This window comes from Neolamprologus multifasciatus, chromosome 22 (genome assembly GCF_963576455.1).
Source record: "Neolamprologus multifasciatus chromosome 22, fNeoMul1.2, whole genome shotgun sequence".
In the NCBI taxonomy this organism is placed as follows: Eukaryota; Metazoa; Chordata; class Actinopteri; order Cichliformes; family Cichlidae; genus Neolamprologus; species Neolamprologus multifasciatus.
The window spans coordinates 3,124,739-3,140,616 of record NC_140459.1 but is presented as its reverse complement, the minus strand read 5'-3'; the positions used below and the strand labels follow the sequence as shown (position 1 = coordinate 3,140,616).

General features: G+C 40.6%; 1 pseudogene across 1 annotated transcript; it reads left to right on the top strand.

Moving 5' to 3' along the window:
- The first annotated feature begins 10,831 nt into the window (after window positions 1–10,831).
- LOC146492589 (Ig kappa-b4 chain C region pseudogene) lies at window positions 10,832–12,274 on the top strand (annotated as a pseudogene). Its single transcript, XR_014872026.1, has 2 exons — window positions 10,832–10,952; window positions 11,850–12,274. The product of XR_014872026.1 is annotated as an Ig kappa-b4 chain C region pseudogene (transcript).
- The last annotated feature ends 3,604 nt before the right edge of the window (window positions 12,275–15,878 follow it).

Sequence of the window (15,878 nt, the reverse complement as noted above, 5' to 3'; positions counted from 1 at the left end):
TATTTTTGGGAATTTTTCAAGCTTTTTTCTTTCCTTTCTTTTTTGTTTTGGTTTAATTTTTTTGGTGGGGGGTATCTTAACCCAAGTAATCACCTTTCTACCACAGGAAAGAAGTTTGAAGAAGCTGCTGCAATTAAAATGTAATTAAATTAAAATTAAAATATGCTTTTATATTCTTTGGAAGATTACAGGGAGACTTCACTTCCATGTCATAAATACTGTGTTTTTCCAGTTTGTGTTTTATCGAGTATTATGCTAACCTGCAGTGAGGTAGTTTTTTTTATTTAAGACATGACAGCAAAGCTTAGGAAAAATCATTGTGTGATTCTCATTATAGCTTTAACACTTATTGCTTTAACAGCAGGATGGTCCTGGGTTCATCCAGGCTGGGGACTTTCTTTGTGGAGGTTGCAGGTTCCTCCAGTGTTTCTGTGGGCTCTCTCCGGTTTCCTTCCACATCCAAAGACATGCAGATACTGTGGTTAGGTTAACTGGTAATAATAATAATAATAATAATACATTTTATTTAAAAATAGCGCCTTTCAAAGCACCCAAGGACACTGTACAACATATAAAAACACAAAAACTTGAAATATACACAATAATAAAAATAACAGATAAAAGTTAAGAGCATACAGAGGTTTAAACATAAGCAATTTTAAACAGATGAGTTTTGAGGGTGGACTTAAAAAGAGGGAATGAAGTAATGTTTCTGAGGTCAGAGCAACTAAAAGCCCCGCCCCCCATTGTGATCAGACGAGCGGAAGGAACGGAGAAAGAAAGAGAAGATGAAGATCTGAGGCACCGTGATGGGAAGTTCATCTGTACTAAATCGGAGAGGTATGGTGGAGAGAGAGAATGAATAACCTTAAATGTATAAATGATTATTTTAAAATGGATGCGAAATTTAACCGGGAGCCAGTGAAGCTGCTTCAGGATTGGGGAGATGTGGTGGGTAGAGGAAGTCCTAGTAATAATACGGGCAGCAGAATTCTGGACACGTTGGAGCTTGTTAATGGATTTTTGTGTAAGGCCAAATAATAGTGAGTTACAGTAATCAATTCGAGAGATAACAAGATTATGGACGAGAATGGCAGTGGCATGAGGAGTGAGGAAAGGGCGGAGGCGATTGATATTACGGAGTTGAAAATATGCTGCACGTGTGACATTATTGATATGTGAATTAAAAGATAATGTGCTATCAAGAATGACACCCAAGCTTTTCACAGAGGGAGAGATAGGGACCAGCGAATTATTGATGGTGAGAGAGAAATTGTTAATTCTGGATAGCAACCGTTTAGTGCCAACCAGGAGAAGTTCTGATTTATTGCTGTTGAGTTTAAGAAAGTTGGATGAGAACCAGGAATTGAGTTCAGCTAAGCAGAGGGTAAGGGAGGGTGGAGGAAGAGTAGAATCGGGTTTGGTAGAGAGGTAAAGCTGGGTGTCATCGGCATAGCAGTGGAACTGAATATTATATTTACGAAAAATATGTCCGAGAGGAAGAAGGTAAATGATGAAAAGAAGGGGCCCGAGGACAGATCCCTGGGGCACCCCAGTAGATAGAGGAGAAGGCTGAGAAGTGAAGGATTTTAATTGAATGAACTGAGTGCGGTCAGACAGGTATGACTGGTGACTTTAAAATGATCAAACATGAAAATGTGAGTATGAATGGTTGTCCATCTCTTTATCTATCCTGGGTGTATCCTGTCTCTTTTCCCAATAGCATCTGAGAGAGGCTCCAGCATCCTCTTCACTTAGTCCTGAATCTGCATGGACCCACATGCTCCTGGTCCTAAATAATTCTGATATTTTAATAGAACACAGCAGAACTTAACTAAACTTCATGCAAGAGGGAAAATGTCAGGATAAGACACATTACTTGACTCATGAAGTCAACTTTTGCATGAAATGAAACTTGAGAAAACTGATAATTAAAAGTCAAAGGCATTTTGAAGCAGCTCAAACGATAAACATTAATGTGATTCAGGCACTGTTGGAAATCTCTAAATCATAATTGTGTCATAATCCATCAGTATTTCAAAGTGTATGCTCTCCTGCTCCCTTTAAGTCACTGTAATCCACTTTTTCAACAAACTCATTAGTTCCTGGGTGTTTTCAAAATAAAAGCTTTCTACCATCTTACTGGTCAGAAACACTTTATTTCTACAGGTTTTCTTCGTGAAACAGTTGTGGGAACTAAAAAATATTCAGTTCAGTCCAATTCAGTTTTATTTATGTAACATCAACTCACAACAGTCACTATTGTAACATAAAAAAAGACTTACAAGAATACAGAACAACCCCAACAATCAGAGAGCCCCCTATGAGCAAATATTTTCCAGGATGATCTTTGATGATGATACTAATAGCATGAGACGTCACATCATTTAAAATTCTAAATGTTTCATGCATTTCCAACAACGTCAGCTGTTAAAGTAATTCTGTGAATATGATCGTCCTTATCAATCATAACTATTCAAACACAGTAAAGTCCTCAATTTTGAATCACTACATTATTTTTAGAGTTCACACTAAATATTTGAGCATATTATTCTCAATGAAGAATAAAAGCCTCAATGTGCTCATTCTAGTGACATTTTTTATGACTTGTTATTTATTCACTTCCTGAATGTGACACTGCAGATAGTAAAGGTATGGATGGATGTTTTGATGCTAATTTATTCTGAAAGCAGAAATATTTCAGCAATATAGAAGCTGTGTGTGTGTGTGTGTGTGTGTGTGTGTGTGTGTGTGTGTGTGTGTGTGTGTGTGTGTGTGTGTGTGTCCTCAGTGAACTGCATCAGTCTCTGCAGTATCTTCCAGCTGCAGCAGTAACTTCAGTTTCTGTTCAGTCTGACTGAGGGAGGTTTTTGTACGACTGTTTTTCACTGTGTGAACACCCACTGACTGTTCAGCCAGTGAAAACTCTGACAGTAATAAACTGCTGCATCTTCAGCCTGGACTCCACTGATGGTCAGAGTGAAGTCAGAGTTTGATCCACTGCCTGTAAAACGAGCTGGAATCCCTGATTGTCGATTGCTAGCAGAATAAATGAGACGTTTAGGAACTCCTCCATCTTTCTGTTGGTACCAGGCTAAAAGGTTGGAGCTATAAACATCCTGACTGGTCGTACACTTGATGGTCACAGTTGCTCCCACAGCAGAGCTCACTGCTCCAGGCTGAGTCACTGTGATCTGTCCTCTGGACTCTGAGGACACAGAGACAAAAACATAAAGCAGCTTCATGGTTTTGTGGGCTTCATTTCAGAGGGACAGATGTTGATAGAGGAGAGGAGTTTGATTCTCTGGACTTTACCTGTGAAGCAGCAGCAGAGGAGAGTCCAGATGAGGACGCAGATCAAAGTCATGTTTTTGATGAGGAGGATTTCTGTGGCTTCTGTTGTGATGAAGGACAGCTGTCAGTCATCCAGTGTTCAACTCTCAGGACTATAAACTCTCCCAGAGCACTGGAGCATGGTGCTGCTGATGCAAAGTGCATCTCTATGCAAATCATCTGACTGAAAACAACAGCTACTTGGCTCAAATAGTTGATGCTGTTTATCAGTTAATCAGTTTTTCACAATGTCCACTGTAATTTATTTCAAAAGAACGATTTTTTGGAAAGGAGATTTCCTCACCCCAATCCAAGTGTTGGCCAATCAGGACTGTGCAGGGTGCCAGTTTAGCTCAGTGGGTCATGGGAGGGGGCAGCAGCCTGGATTTGAGTCTAAGCTGTGGCCCTTTAATGTGTGTCTTTCCCACTTTCCTGTCTGTCTTCACTGTTTTACTATCCAATGATGGGAAAAATGCCCAAAAAAAAACATACTAACTATAAGACAGTGTTGCCTGAAGATAAAAGCACACACATTTGTCCTTGTAAGACACAATCTGATTTTGTTCACATAAAAAAAAGAAATACTGTACTTACATTTACAATAATTGATTACGCAGCAGTGGAGAGTGGACTTTATCAAAGTAGATGTCTTTCTGAAAGCGCTGTAACTAAGTTTAAGAATATAGTCCAGCCACTGTTGTCGTCGTCAATGCCCTGTGCCAACACGGAGCAGAGCAGCTATCTGAACGCTACTCCAACAGAGGTCGATTATCTTGTTAATAATTTCACCTCCTCACTACGTACGACTCTGGATACTGTAGCTCCAGTGAAAACTAAGGTCTCTAATCAGAAGTACCTGACCCCGTGGTATAATTCTCAAACACGTACCCTAAAGCAGATGACTCGTAATCTGGAGAGGAAATGGCGTGTCACAAATTTAGAGGATCATCATTTAGCCTGGAGAAATAGTTTGTTGCTTTATAAGAAAGCCCTCCGCAAAGCCAGAACAGCTTACTACTCATCACTGATTGAAGAAAATAAGAACAACCCCAGGTTTCTCTTCAGCACTGTAGCCAGGCTGACAAAAAGTCAGAGCTCTTTTGAGCCAACCATCCCTTTAACGTTAACTAGTGATGACTTCATGAACTTCTTCACAAATAAAATTTTTATCATTAGAGAAAAACTTACCAATAATTATCCCACAGATGTAATATTATCTACAGCTACTCTTAGTTCCATTGATGTTAAGTTAGACTCTTTTTTTCCAATCGATCTTTCTGAGTTAACTTCAATAATTACTTCCTCCAAACCATCAACGTGTCTTTTAGACCCCATTCCTACAAAACTGCTCAAAGAAGTCCTGCCATTAATTAATTCTTCGATCTTAAATATGATCAACCTATCTCTAATAATCGGCTATGTACCACAGGCCTTCAAGGTGGCTGCAGTTAAACCTTTACTCAAAAAGCATCTCTAGACCCAGCAGTCTTAGCTAATTATAGGCCAATCTCCAACCTTCCTTTCATATCAAAAATCCTTGAAAGAGTAGTTGTCAAACAGCTAACAGATCATCTGCAGAGGAATGGTTTATTTGAAGAGTTTCAGTCAGGTTTCAGAGCTCATCACAGCACAGAAACAGCTTTAGTGAAGGTTACAAATGATCTTCTTATGGCCTCTGACAGTGGACTCATCTCTGTGCTTGTCCTTCTTGACCTTAGTGCAGCATTCGATACTGTTGACCATAATATCCTATTAGAGCGATTAGAACATGCTGTAGGTATTACAGGTACTGCACTGCAGTGGTTTGTATCATATCTATCTAATAGACTCCAATTTGTGCATGTAAATGGAGAGTCCTCTTCACACACTGAGGTTAATTATGGAGTTCCACAGGGTTCGGTGCTAGGACCAATTCTGTTTACATTATACATGCTTCCCCTAGGCAGCATCATTAGAAGACATAGCATACATTTTCACTGCTATGCAGATGACACCCAGCTCTATCTGTCCATGAAGCCAGATAACACACACCAATTAGTTAAACTGCAGGAATGTCTTAAAGACATAAAGACTTGGATGGTCACTAACTTTCTGCTTCTTAACTCAGATCAAACTGAGGTCATTGTACTCGGCGCTGAAAAGCTTAGAAATATGGTATCTAACCAGATTCTTACTCTGGATGGCATTACCTTGGCCTCCAGTAACACTGTGAGGAACCTTGGAGTCATTTTTGACCAGGATATGTCCTTCAACGCACATATTAAACAAATATGTAAGACTGCGTTCTTCCATTTGCGCAACATCTCTAAAATTAGAAATATCCTGTCTCAGAGTGACGCTGAAAAACTAGTTCATGCATTTATTACTTCCAGGCTGGACTACTGCAATTCATTATTATCAGGATGTCCAAAAAACTCACTGAAAAGCCTTCAGCTAATCCAAAATGCTGCAGCAAGAGTACTGACAGGGACTAGAAAGAGAGAGCATATTTCTCCTGTTTTGGCTTCCCTTCATTGGCTTCCTGTTAAATCCAGAATTGAATTCAAAATCCTGCTCCTCACATACAAGGTCTTAAATAATCAGGCCCCATCTTATCTTAATGACCTTGTAGTACCATATCACCCTATTAGAGCACTTCGCTCCCGCTCTGCAGGCCTACTTGTTGTTCCTAGAGTATTTAAAAGTAGAATGGGAGGCAGAGCCTTCAGTTTTCAGGCCCCTCTTCTGTGGAACCAGCTTCCAGTTTGGATTCGGGAGACAGACACTATCTCTACTTTTAAGATTAGGCTTAAAACTTTCCTTTTTGCTAAAGCATATAGTTAGGGCTGGACCAGGTGACCCTGAATCCTCCCTTAGTTATGCTGCAATAGATGTAGGCTGCCGGGGGATTCCCATGATGCATTGAGTTTTTCCTTTCCAGTCACCTTTCTCACTCACTATGTGTTAACAGACCTCTCTGTATTGAATCATATCTGTTATTAATCTCTGTCTCTCTTCCACAGCATGTCTTTTATCCTGTCTTCCTTCTCTCACCCCAACCGGTCGCAGCAGATGGCCGCCCCTCCCTGAGCCTGGTTCTGCCGGAGGTTTCTTCCTGTTAAAAGGGAGTTTTTCCTTCCCACTGTCGCCAAAGAGCTTGCTCATAGGGGGTCATATGATTGTTGGGCTTTTCTCTGTATCTATGAAGCGCCTTGAGGCGACATCTGTTGTGATTTGGCGCTATATAAATAAAATTGAATTGAATTGAATTGAATTATCTACTCACAAACACATGAACAGAGTTTCTGAGAATCTTCACCCTGAAAGAAGTTAGAAAATGACCTGTCAACAAATTAAAGTGCTGTTCACATGTAAAAAATAGGCCAGAATAAATAGAAAGGTCAATGTTTTTCAAACTACACCTGTGCATGTAAACATGGCCTCAAACGTGAAAGACATTTAAAAAAAATTAAAGAAAAGGAACAATTTGTAAAAGTTATTTTAGAGTTTTGAAAAACTCCCTCAGTACAAAAAACCTTGCAGTGATTCACATTGATGCATGATGCTGACCACAGGTTGGAAAAGTTAAACATGACCACAGCGCAGATATCACTTGTTAAAATGTTTTCTAGAATAACAGGACAACCTATGAGACGGGAAAGACTCGACTCGACTCGGCAATCCTAGCCACTATTGACAAGTTGGAGGCCCCCGGGAGAATCGGTGGGGGCGCAGGGGAGTCGGGAATTATCGTCTGGATGCCAAAGCTCCTGGTAGCCAGGAGAATATGATCCACTTCTTCTGCAAGTGACTGGGAATCCTTCGCACCCAGCAGCGGGGAGTTGTCAAGGCCAGCTCAAGGAAGACGTGAGTGAAGAGGAATCCGCCGTCATTTGTTCCTAGCAAGGACAGCGTGCTCTCCATGAGCTCGAGAGCGGTACCATCACCCAGGCCAGAGAGAGAGAGGAGTTTCTCAGGAGTGTTCTCAAAACACCTCAGCACATGAAAAAACTCTTAATACACCAAAGAAACACATGACAAGCAACAGGGGCGGGTAAAGGGTGACAGCCAGTGTAGACAGCACATCCGGGCCTGCAGCATAAGCGCTGGTCCTTGATCCACCGTCAGGATCGGAGGGGAATAAGCGTCGAAGGCGTTTGGAGGGGGGATGAGTGTACATCTGCATGTGTATATATATGTCTGTGTGTGTCCAGAGTTTAGCTGAGACAGTGTCCTTCGCCCTGCCAGGCTAAGTAAACAGTCTTCCAGCCAACCCAGGTGGCCTTGCATGGAATGGGAAGAACAGACTAAACACAGTCGTTATCAGGGTGTTTTGTTCAGCTCCAGCCTTGAGACCACAGCTGGCGCCAAAGTGGTATCCACATGAAGTGATGGTGCTTTTTACTTTAGTATGAATTTCAAAGCTGTTCTAACAGTCCGACACTGGTCTCTCAATCTCCCGTTGGAGAGCCGTAAGCTTCTCCATGATGTTATCAAACTTACGCTCCGTGATGTTGTCATTCTTGTGCTCAAAGAGCCGATTCTGAGAACTCACGACCACAGTGAGCTTCTCCAAGATGTGATCCAGTTTGTGCTCAGAGATCTTATTCTGAGTATTCACGGCAGCTGTAAGCTTCTCCAAGATCTTATCCGTGCTGCACTCAATGAGCCCATTTTGAGAAACTCACGCCTCTCCCATCGTTTCAGTCCCAGCGGGCAGCCTTGTGGGGGTTTGAACAGCAGGTTCCGCTTTATTAATTCTTCGATAAGTCAGGGCCAAGCCAGCTCCGATCAGCAAGAACCCTGTTATCATGGTTCTGAATAGGTCGATATCTTCAGCACTCAGGCTCACCCAAGCCCAAACTTCTCTTTGAGAAAAGGGTGTCAATTGCATTCAGGGACCAGTTGATCAAATCCATAATTCATCTTTTGGGTTTTAGAGAACAGACATGTTAAAAACACAACAGCCTTAAAAATGCAGAATAGTTTGGATCCAGAAGCAGGGTTCATACGTCATCACTTAAAGATTGGATATCCCACCTGCTGTGCATGTTCTAATGCAGTACAGTTGTTATTATTATCATTTGTCACATCCTGTTTGTGACAGTTAAAATAAATAACATTCATATAAGAAATAAAATTGTCTCGTGTAAACTGTGTGGTGTTACAGTGGCTTTTCCACATTTTGTCACATTACAGCCACAAACATGGATCACTTTTTTTGGAATTCCATGTGAAAGACCAACACAAAGTGGTGAACACGTGAGAAGTGGAACGAAAATCATTCATGAATCCAAACATTTTTTACAAATAAATAACTGCAAAGTGGGGTGTGCGTAATTATTCAGCCCCTTTGGTCTGAGTGCAGTCAGTTGCCATAGACGTTGCCTGATGAGTGCTAATGACTAAATAGAGTGCACCTGTGTGTAATCTAATGTCAGTACAAATACAGCTGCTCTGTGACGGCCTCAGAGGTTGTCTAAGAGAATATTGGGAGCAACAACACCATGAAGTCCAAAGAACACACCAGACAGGTCAGGGATAAAGGTATTGAGAAATCTAAAGCAGGCTTAGGCTACAAAAAGATTTCCCAAGCTTTGAACATCCCATGGAGCACTGTTCAAGCCATCATTCAGAAATGGAAGGAGTATGGCACAACTGTAAACCTACCAAAACAAGGCCGTCCACCTAAACTCACAGGCCGAACGAGGAGAGCGCTCATCAGAAATGCAGCCAAGAGGCCCATGGTGACTCTGGACGAGCTGCAGAGATCTACAGCTCAGGTGGGGCAATCTGTCCACAGGACAACTATTAGTGGTGCACTGCACAAAGTTGGCCTTTATGGAAGAGTGGCAAGAAGAAAGCCATTGTTGACAGGAAACCATAAGAAGTCCCGTTTGCAGTTTGCCACAAGCCATGTGGGGGACACAGCAAACATGTGGAAGAAGCTGCTCTGTTCACATGAGACCAAAATGCAAAACGCTATGTGTGGAAAACTAATACTGCACATCACTCTGAACACACCATCCCCACTGTCAAATATGGTGGTGGCAGCATCATGCTCTGGGGGTGCTTCTCTTCAGCAGGGACAGGGAAGCTGGTCAGAGTTGATGGGAAGATGGATGGAGCCAAATACAGGACAGTCTTGGAAGAAAACCTCTTGGAGTCTGCAAAAGACTTGAGACTGGGGCGGAGGTTCACCTTCCAGCAGGACAACGACCCTAAACATAAAGCCAGGGCAACAATGCGATGGTTTAAAACAAAACATATCCATGTGTTAGAACGGCCCAGTCAAAGTCCAGATCTAAATCCCATCGAGAATCTGTGGCAAGATCTGAAAACTGCTGTTCACAAACGCTGTCCATCTAATCTGACTGAGCTGGAGCTGTTTTGCAAAGAAGAATGGGCAAAGATTTCAGTAAAACTGTTTTGATGTATTTGTGCAGTTTGAGGTTTTGTGAATGTAGATTGAAAATTCAATTTAATGTTTAGAGTTTTGAGAAAGAAGGTGGAAGTGTCGTGGTCCAGAGTCTGTGGACGCCATGTTTATGTTTTAGGTTAATTAATGTTCTGTGGTTTTGTTTATTTTGGGTAATTTGTGATTGTTCAGAGTTTAATGTTCTCTGTTCCTCCCATTGCTTAGTATTTTTGGTTCTATGGTAATGTTTTCAGGTTACATCCTCCCAGTCTTGTGTAATTAGAATCAACTGTCTTCCTCCTGTCTGCCATTTCCTTGTTTCCTTGTGTGTGTATATTAGTGTGTGTTTGCTCTTTGTTGGAGCATCTGCGTCTCACTGGTGTTTCATCCGCATCTCGTTTCCTGCTGGCCATCCCCTGTGTTGTCTCACGTTTCAGGTTTGGTTTGTAGTTTTTCCCCAGTTTTGTTCACGCCATACCCGTTCCTGTTATGTGCTTCACTTACATTAAATAAAACTCACTCCCTGAATCTGAGTCCGCGTTTGGGTCCTTCCAATAAAACCCGCAGCTGTGACAGAGAGCTTTTGTAGTGATGTATCTTAACAACTATAAAATGTAAATTCTCAAATTATATTTTTGGAACTTTATTTTATTGTGTTTATTTTATTTTAATTTTAAAATTACACTATTAATATGTTGTAAAGCTATGATAAAAACAATTCATATTGATGAGTTTGTTTGTTTCAGAGTCAGAGAGCCGTGTCTCTCTACAGTCAGAGGTTTTTGTACGGCGCCTCAATGAGTTTGTATCACTGTGGTGGACTTTTGGTGGAGGAACCAGACTGCAAGTTGGAAGTAAGTCGAACTTAAACCTCTTTTATTTTATCAGATTTCTTTCTTGTGGTTATCTTGACTTTTCTGTTCAGTGTGCCAGAAAACAAAAAAAATTAAAATAGTTTTTAGATCAATTTTCATGAAGACACAAAGTTAGCTTCAGAATAAATGTTAAAATCAATATTAACAAATAATATAAAACATCAGAGTTGACTTGAGGATTATTGAGATATATGTCTGGTTAACTCTTGAGAGCTTTTGATTTTAATTCAGTCTGTTAGAGTCAGAGAGCCGTGTCTCTCTACAGTCAGAGGTTTTTGTACGGCGGCTCAGTGAGTTTGTATCACTGTGGTGGACTTTTGGTGGAGGAACCAGACTGCAAGTTGGAAGTAAGATTATAATGTTTTTAAAGAAACTATATGTAGGTTTAAATGTTAGCTTTATAACAATGAAGTATTCATGTAGAGGTAATATTATAACCATTATACACTGGAGGCTGACTCCATCAGCTTTAATTCGATTTGATGTCGACATTTCTGACATAAAGACAATGCATTGTGTAAATAATATAAACTGTCATCAGCCTGTGATTATTTTCTAGTTTTAAATCACAGTCACTGTTTCTAAGATGAATTAAATGTAACTGTCCTCAAGTTAAACAGAGTGAAGATAAAGATTTCTGGTCTTTTACTTAGTCAGTAAAAATGTAGAATTTACTTAGAAATCATAAAAGCACTACAATAAATGACTGAAATTCACACGAGGTAAGTAGAAAACTTGTGTATTATACAGAACGGAGGTTTTTGAAGCTTAACATCTTGTATAATTGTTGCCATATCTGCTTATTTTATTTCCAGAAGTTAAAGATGGGCATTTGACAGTGTGCAGCACGTCTGGTGTTTCTGTTGTAGCAGATATCATTTCAAATGTCATTAAAATCATGTAAGCAGTAAAAAAAAATAATCCACATCATTCAAGTACTGCTATTAAGTTTCTTATCTCCAACAAGTGATGTGTTATAGATAACTGATGATTTTGAAGCTAAACTTGTTTTTGTAAATGTTTCCACATCTGCTTCTTTTATTTCCAGTGCAGTTTGAACATATTTCAGGTCAAACTGTGTGATGATTCTCTCTGTGCTGATATGCATGAGAGGTTTCTTAAAGGGAAGTGAAACAATGTGTGAGTTAATGACTGGTGGAGCAGACAAAACACCTGACAGAAACTTCTTAACGGAGAAATTCAAATTGTGGTTCCTGTCCTCTAAGCTGATTGGTGTTTCCTAGGTGATACCCGCCCCGCCCTGAAGGTGCTGGGTCCCTCCAGTGAGGAGCTGAAACAGGGGAAGGCCACGCTCATGTGTCTGGCCAACAAGGGCTTCCCCTCAGACTGGAGTCTGTCCTGGAAGGTGGATGGCAGTGGCAGCATCAGCTGGGAGGAGAGCAGGAGCCCCGTGGTGCAGGAGAACGACGGCCTCTACAGCTGGAGCAGCACCCTGAGGTTCCCTGCAGACCACTGGATGAAGGTGGGCTCTGTGACCTGTGAGGCCACCCAGGGCTCCCACACTCTGGTCTCAGAGCCACTCAGGAGAGACCAGTGTTCCCAGTCCTGAACTATATGTGACTTTTATGCTGGTCTTACTTTCACACTGCATTCTGTAGCTTTTTCTTTTTTCCAATTTCTTCTCTCATTTTTCATTGCTTTGTTTAAAGTTTAAAGTTTTAAAGAATAAAAAAAAATCTACATTAAATAAGAATCGAGTGTTTGTCTTACTTTTGTGGTGATGTCAATATTAAACTCTAAATCAGACGTTCCCAAAGTGTGGGGCCCGCCCCCTAGGGGGGGCGCAGAGCCATTGCAGGGGGGGCGCTGCCTGAAAAGGGGAAAAAAAAAAAACAACGCTTGGACACTGCTAGCACGGGCGCCCACACAAACGCAAAGCAGGAGATGAAGCATCGCTGAATATGTTTCCTAACCAACTTCATTCTAAGCCAAAGACTAGAAAATATGATGAAGCAAATCTTCCCTTTGGCTTCACCTGCACAAGTGCCGACGTAGGTCTCCCTGCAGGATTAATTTTCCCTGTGTCGGGAGCAGCGCTGGGCTGTTTAAATCACAGACAAACAGGATCCCACATTCTTGATTTTTAGTTCACAAACACTTGTTGTAATGACTAACTACTCCTGACATTTTGGAGATGTTAGCTCTTTATACAGTAAAGTTACAGGATACAAATAACATCAGGCTGATCCTGACACGATTTGTTCCCCCTGTTTAAATCACAGACAAACAGGATCCCACATTCTTGATTTTTAGTTCACAAACACTTGTTGTAATGACTAACTACTCCTGACATTTTGGAGATGTTTGCTCTTTATACAGTAAAGTTACAGGATACAAATAACATCAGGCTGATCCTGACACGATTTGTTCCCCCTGTTCAAATCACGGACAAACAGCATCCAACAGTTGTTTATGTTTTTGAACCCATTTTGCAAAGGGATTTTTTGAAAAATGTATTGATAGCAATGTTGAATATTATTACACAGGAAAAAAAAAAACAACTACATGTAAAATAATTACACCGTGACGCCTCTGCCTTTCTAAATGGAGGGACAGTAACTGCAGTATTTCGTCTCTATCTGCCATTCTGCAATTCATCTCATGTAAACAATAAAGTGCACACAGCGTGACGTGAAAAAAGGCACATACCTTTGACGTTGCACGACGAACTCTGTATTCCTCCTCCAGTAAATGCAAAAAAGGAGTTTTAAAAACTCTCCGTTCTCGGTGATTCAAAACGCCGTTTACGTGTGGACGAAACAGCTGCGTTTTCAAAAATACCCGTGTAGGTGTGGACATAGTGTAAAAGTGTATTTTCTTACTACCTGTAATTTATTGCAGATTACTTGTATTTGCTTAATTGTTTACTAAATGTTTGAGGTGTGAAATAAACCGCAATGGAGCAAAATATGGGTGTGTGTGGTTGGAGGATGTGTTCGCGCGCGCGCGAGGGGGGGGGGGGCGCGAACATTTTTCTTGTAAAACAAGAGGGGCCCAGCAAAAAAAGTTTGGGAACCACTGCTCTAAATAATGATTTCCAGGATTCTTATTAGAAACCAGTGTGCTATCTGTAGAAAGTCAATATGAGTCAGTAGAATTAAGTCACCTTGAATACAGGAAGTTAAGCGAAGTTTATGTTAAAGAATAAGTGCGAAGGGGAATTGATAAGAACTTAGAGATTATGATTTTATTACCGAGAATATTGAGCGACACCGCCGTTATTCATGCAAAGTCATTGCATGCTGTTTAATGAATGTTTCAGCATGTTGTAGCTTGTTATATAAAGCAGTTTGAGTTCTCAGGTGGAGTAGAAAAGCGCAATATAAGAATGAGTCAAATGCCGTGATCAGTGTTGAGGTAGGTATCTTAAAGTATTCTATTATGCAGAGTACTTTTTTAAAGTAATGCAGTACATTATTTTGGTGTTTTTCTGTAAAATCACCTGAAACACACCATCTCATAACTATCATTTAACAATAAGAACTTATAGGCTACAGTCCCTCACGCCAATATAAATCCCTATCCTAATGAGGACACACATACAGTGGCTTGCAAAAGTATTCGGCCCCCTTGAACTTTCCCACATTTTGTCACATTACAGCCACAAACATGAATCAATTTTATTGGAATTGCGAGACAAAGTTATCAGACTAGTATTGAACAGCAAAAAAGAAAAAATCTACAAATCTGAGAAAATTGGACTTAAAGTTTCTATTTGAAGTATTTCTATAAGTTATGCAGACAATTGTGACTCACTGATTTTGGTGATTTACTTGTGTTTTTTTCTCTTTCTTTAATAAATGTTTTCATAATGAGCAATATTCAGGAATTGGTTCACATGTATTTGAGCTGCTATGAAGCAGAGGTCAAAGGTCAAAATTTGATTGACTGAGATACAGATTTCCAACTTCTTTTTTGTTTAGCAACAATAACATTTTCACTCTATCACTCTGTGTGTGTGTGTGTGTGTGTGTGTGTGTGTGTGTGTGTGTGTGTGTGTGTGTGTGTGTGTGTCCTCAGTGAACTGTATCAGTCTCTGCAGTATCTTCCAGCTGCAGCAGTCACTTCAGTTTCTGTTCAGTCTGACTGAGGGAGGTTTTTGTACGACTGTTTTTCACTGTGTGAACACAGCTTGACTGTTGATCTCATGATAACTCTGACAGTAATAAACTGCTGCATCTTCAGCCTGGACTCCACTGATGGTCAGAGTGAAGTCAGAGTTTGATCCACTGCCTGTAAAACGAGCTGGAATCCCTAAATATCGACTGCTAGTGTAGTAAATGAGCAGTTTAGGAACTCCTCCGTCTTTCTGTTGGTACCAGGATAAGTAGTTGTTGCCATAAACATTCTGACTGGTCCTACACTTGATGCTCACAGTTCCTCCCACAGCAGAGCTCACTGCTCCAGGCTGAGTCACTGTGATCTGTCCTCTGGACTCTGAGGACACAGAGACAAAAACATAAAGCAGCTTCATGGTTTTGTGGGCTTCATTTCAGAGGGACAGATGTTGATAGAGGAGAGGAGTTTGATTCTCTGGACTTTACCTGTGAAGCAGCAGCAGAGGAGAGTCCAGATGAGGACGCAGATCAAAGTCATGTTTTTGATGAGGAGGATTTCTGTGGCTTCTGTTGTGATGAAGGACAGCTGTCAGTCATCCAGTGTTCAACTCTCAGGACTATAAACTCTCCCAGAGCACTGGAGCATGGTGCTGCTGATGCAAAGTGCCTCTCTATGGAAATCATCTGACTGACACAATGAAATCCTTCGTGCTTTTTCTGTCTGAATTAATGAAAATAGCCATATGCTATGAGATGATAAATTAATGACGTTTGAAGCAAATGCTTAAATTTACAACACGTGTTCTTTGGTCAGAGTGGCAACCCAGATAACTGTTGGTATAACAATATATAAAGTATGGATATATTATAATGAGGTTGTTATTACACATTATGTTGAAAGCCGAAAAAAAACGGCGGAAGCGGAGCAGCCGAAGAGTAAACTTTCAGAAGTAAGTACTGAATATTGTGTCACTTATTTATGCGCAAATGTTTTTATAATGAAGAACATTAAAACATTACTGTTGGCCACATGTCGGGAAAGTTATGTGACATTAGCGATGTTTGTACTAACTTGGTTTTAAAGCCTTTACTTCAAAATATACGCCGTTCAATAGTTGACTTTAATCTTACAGAGAATGTGATGATTTCATGGATAATTAAAGTCAGTCATATATCCACAAACACAACAAGCTG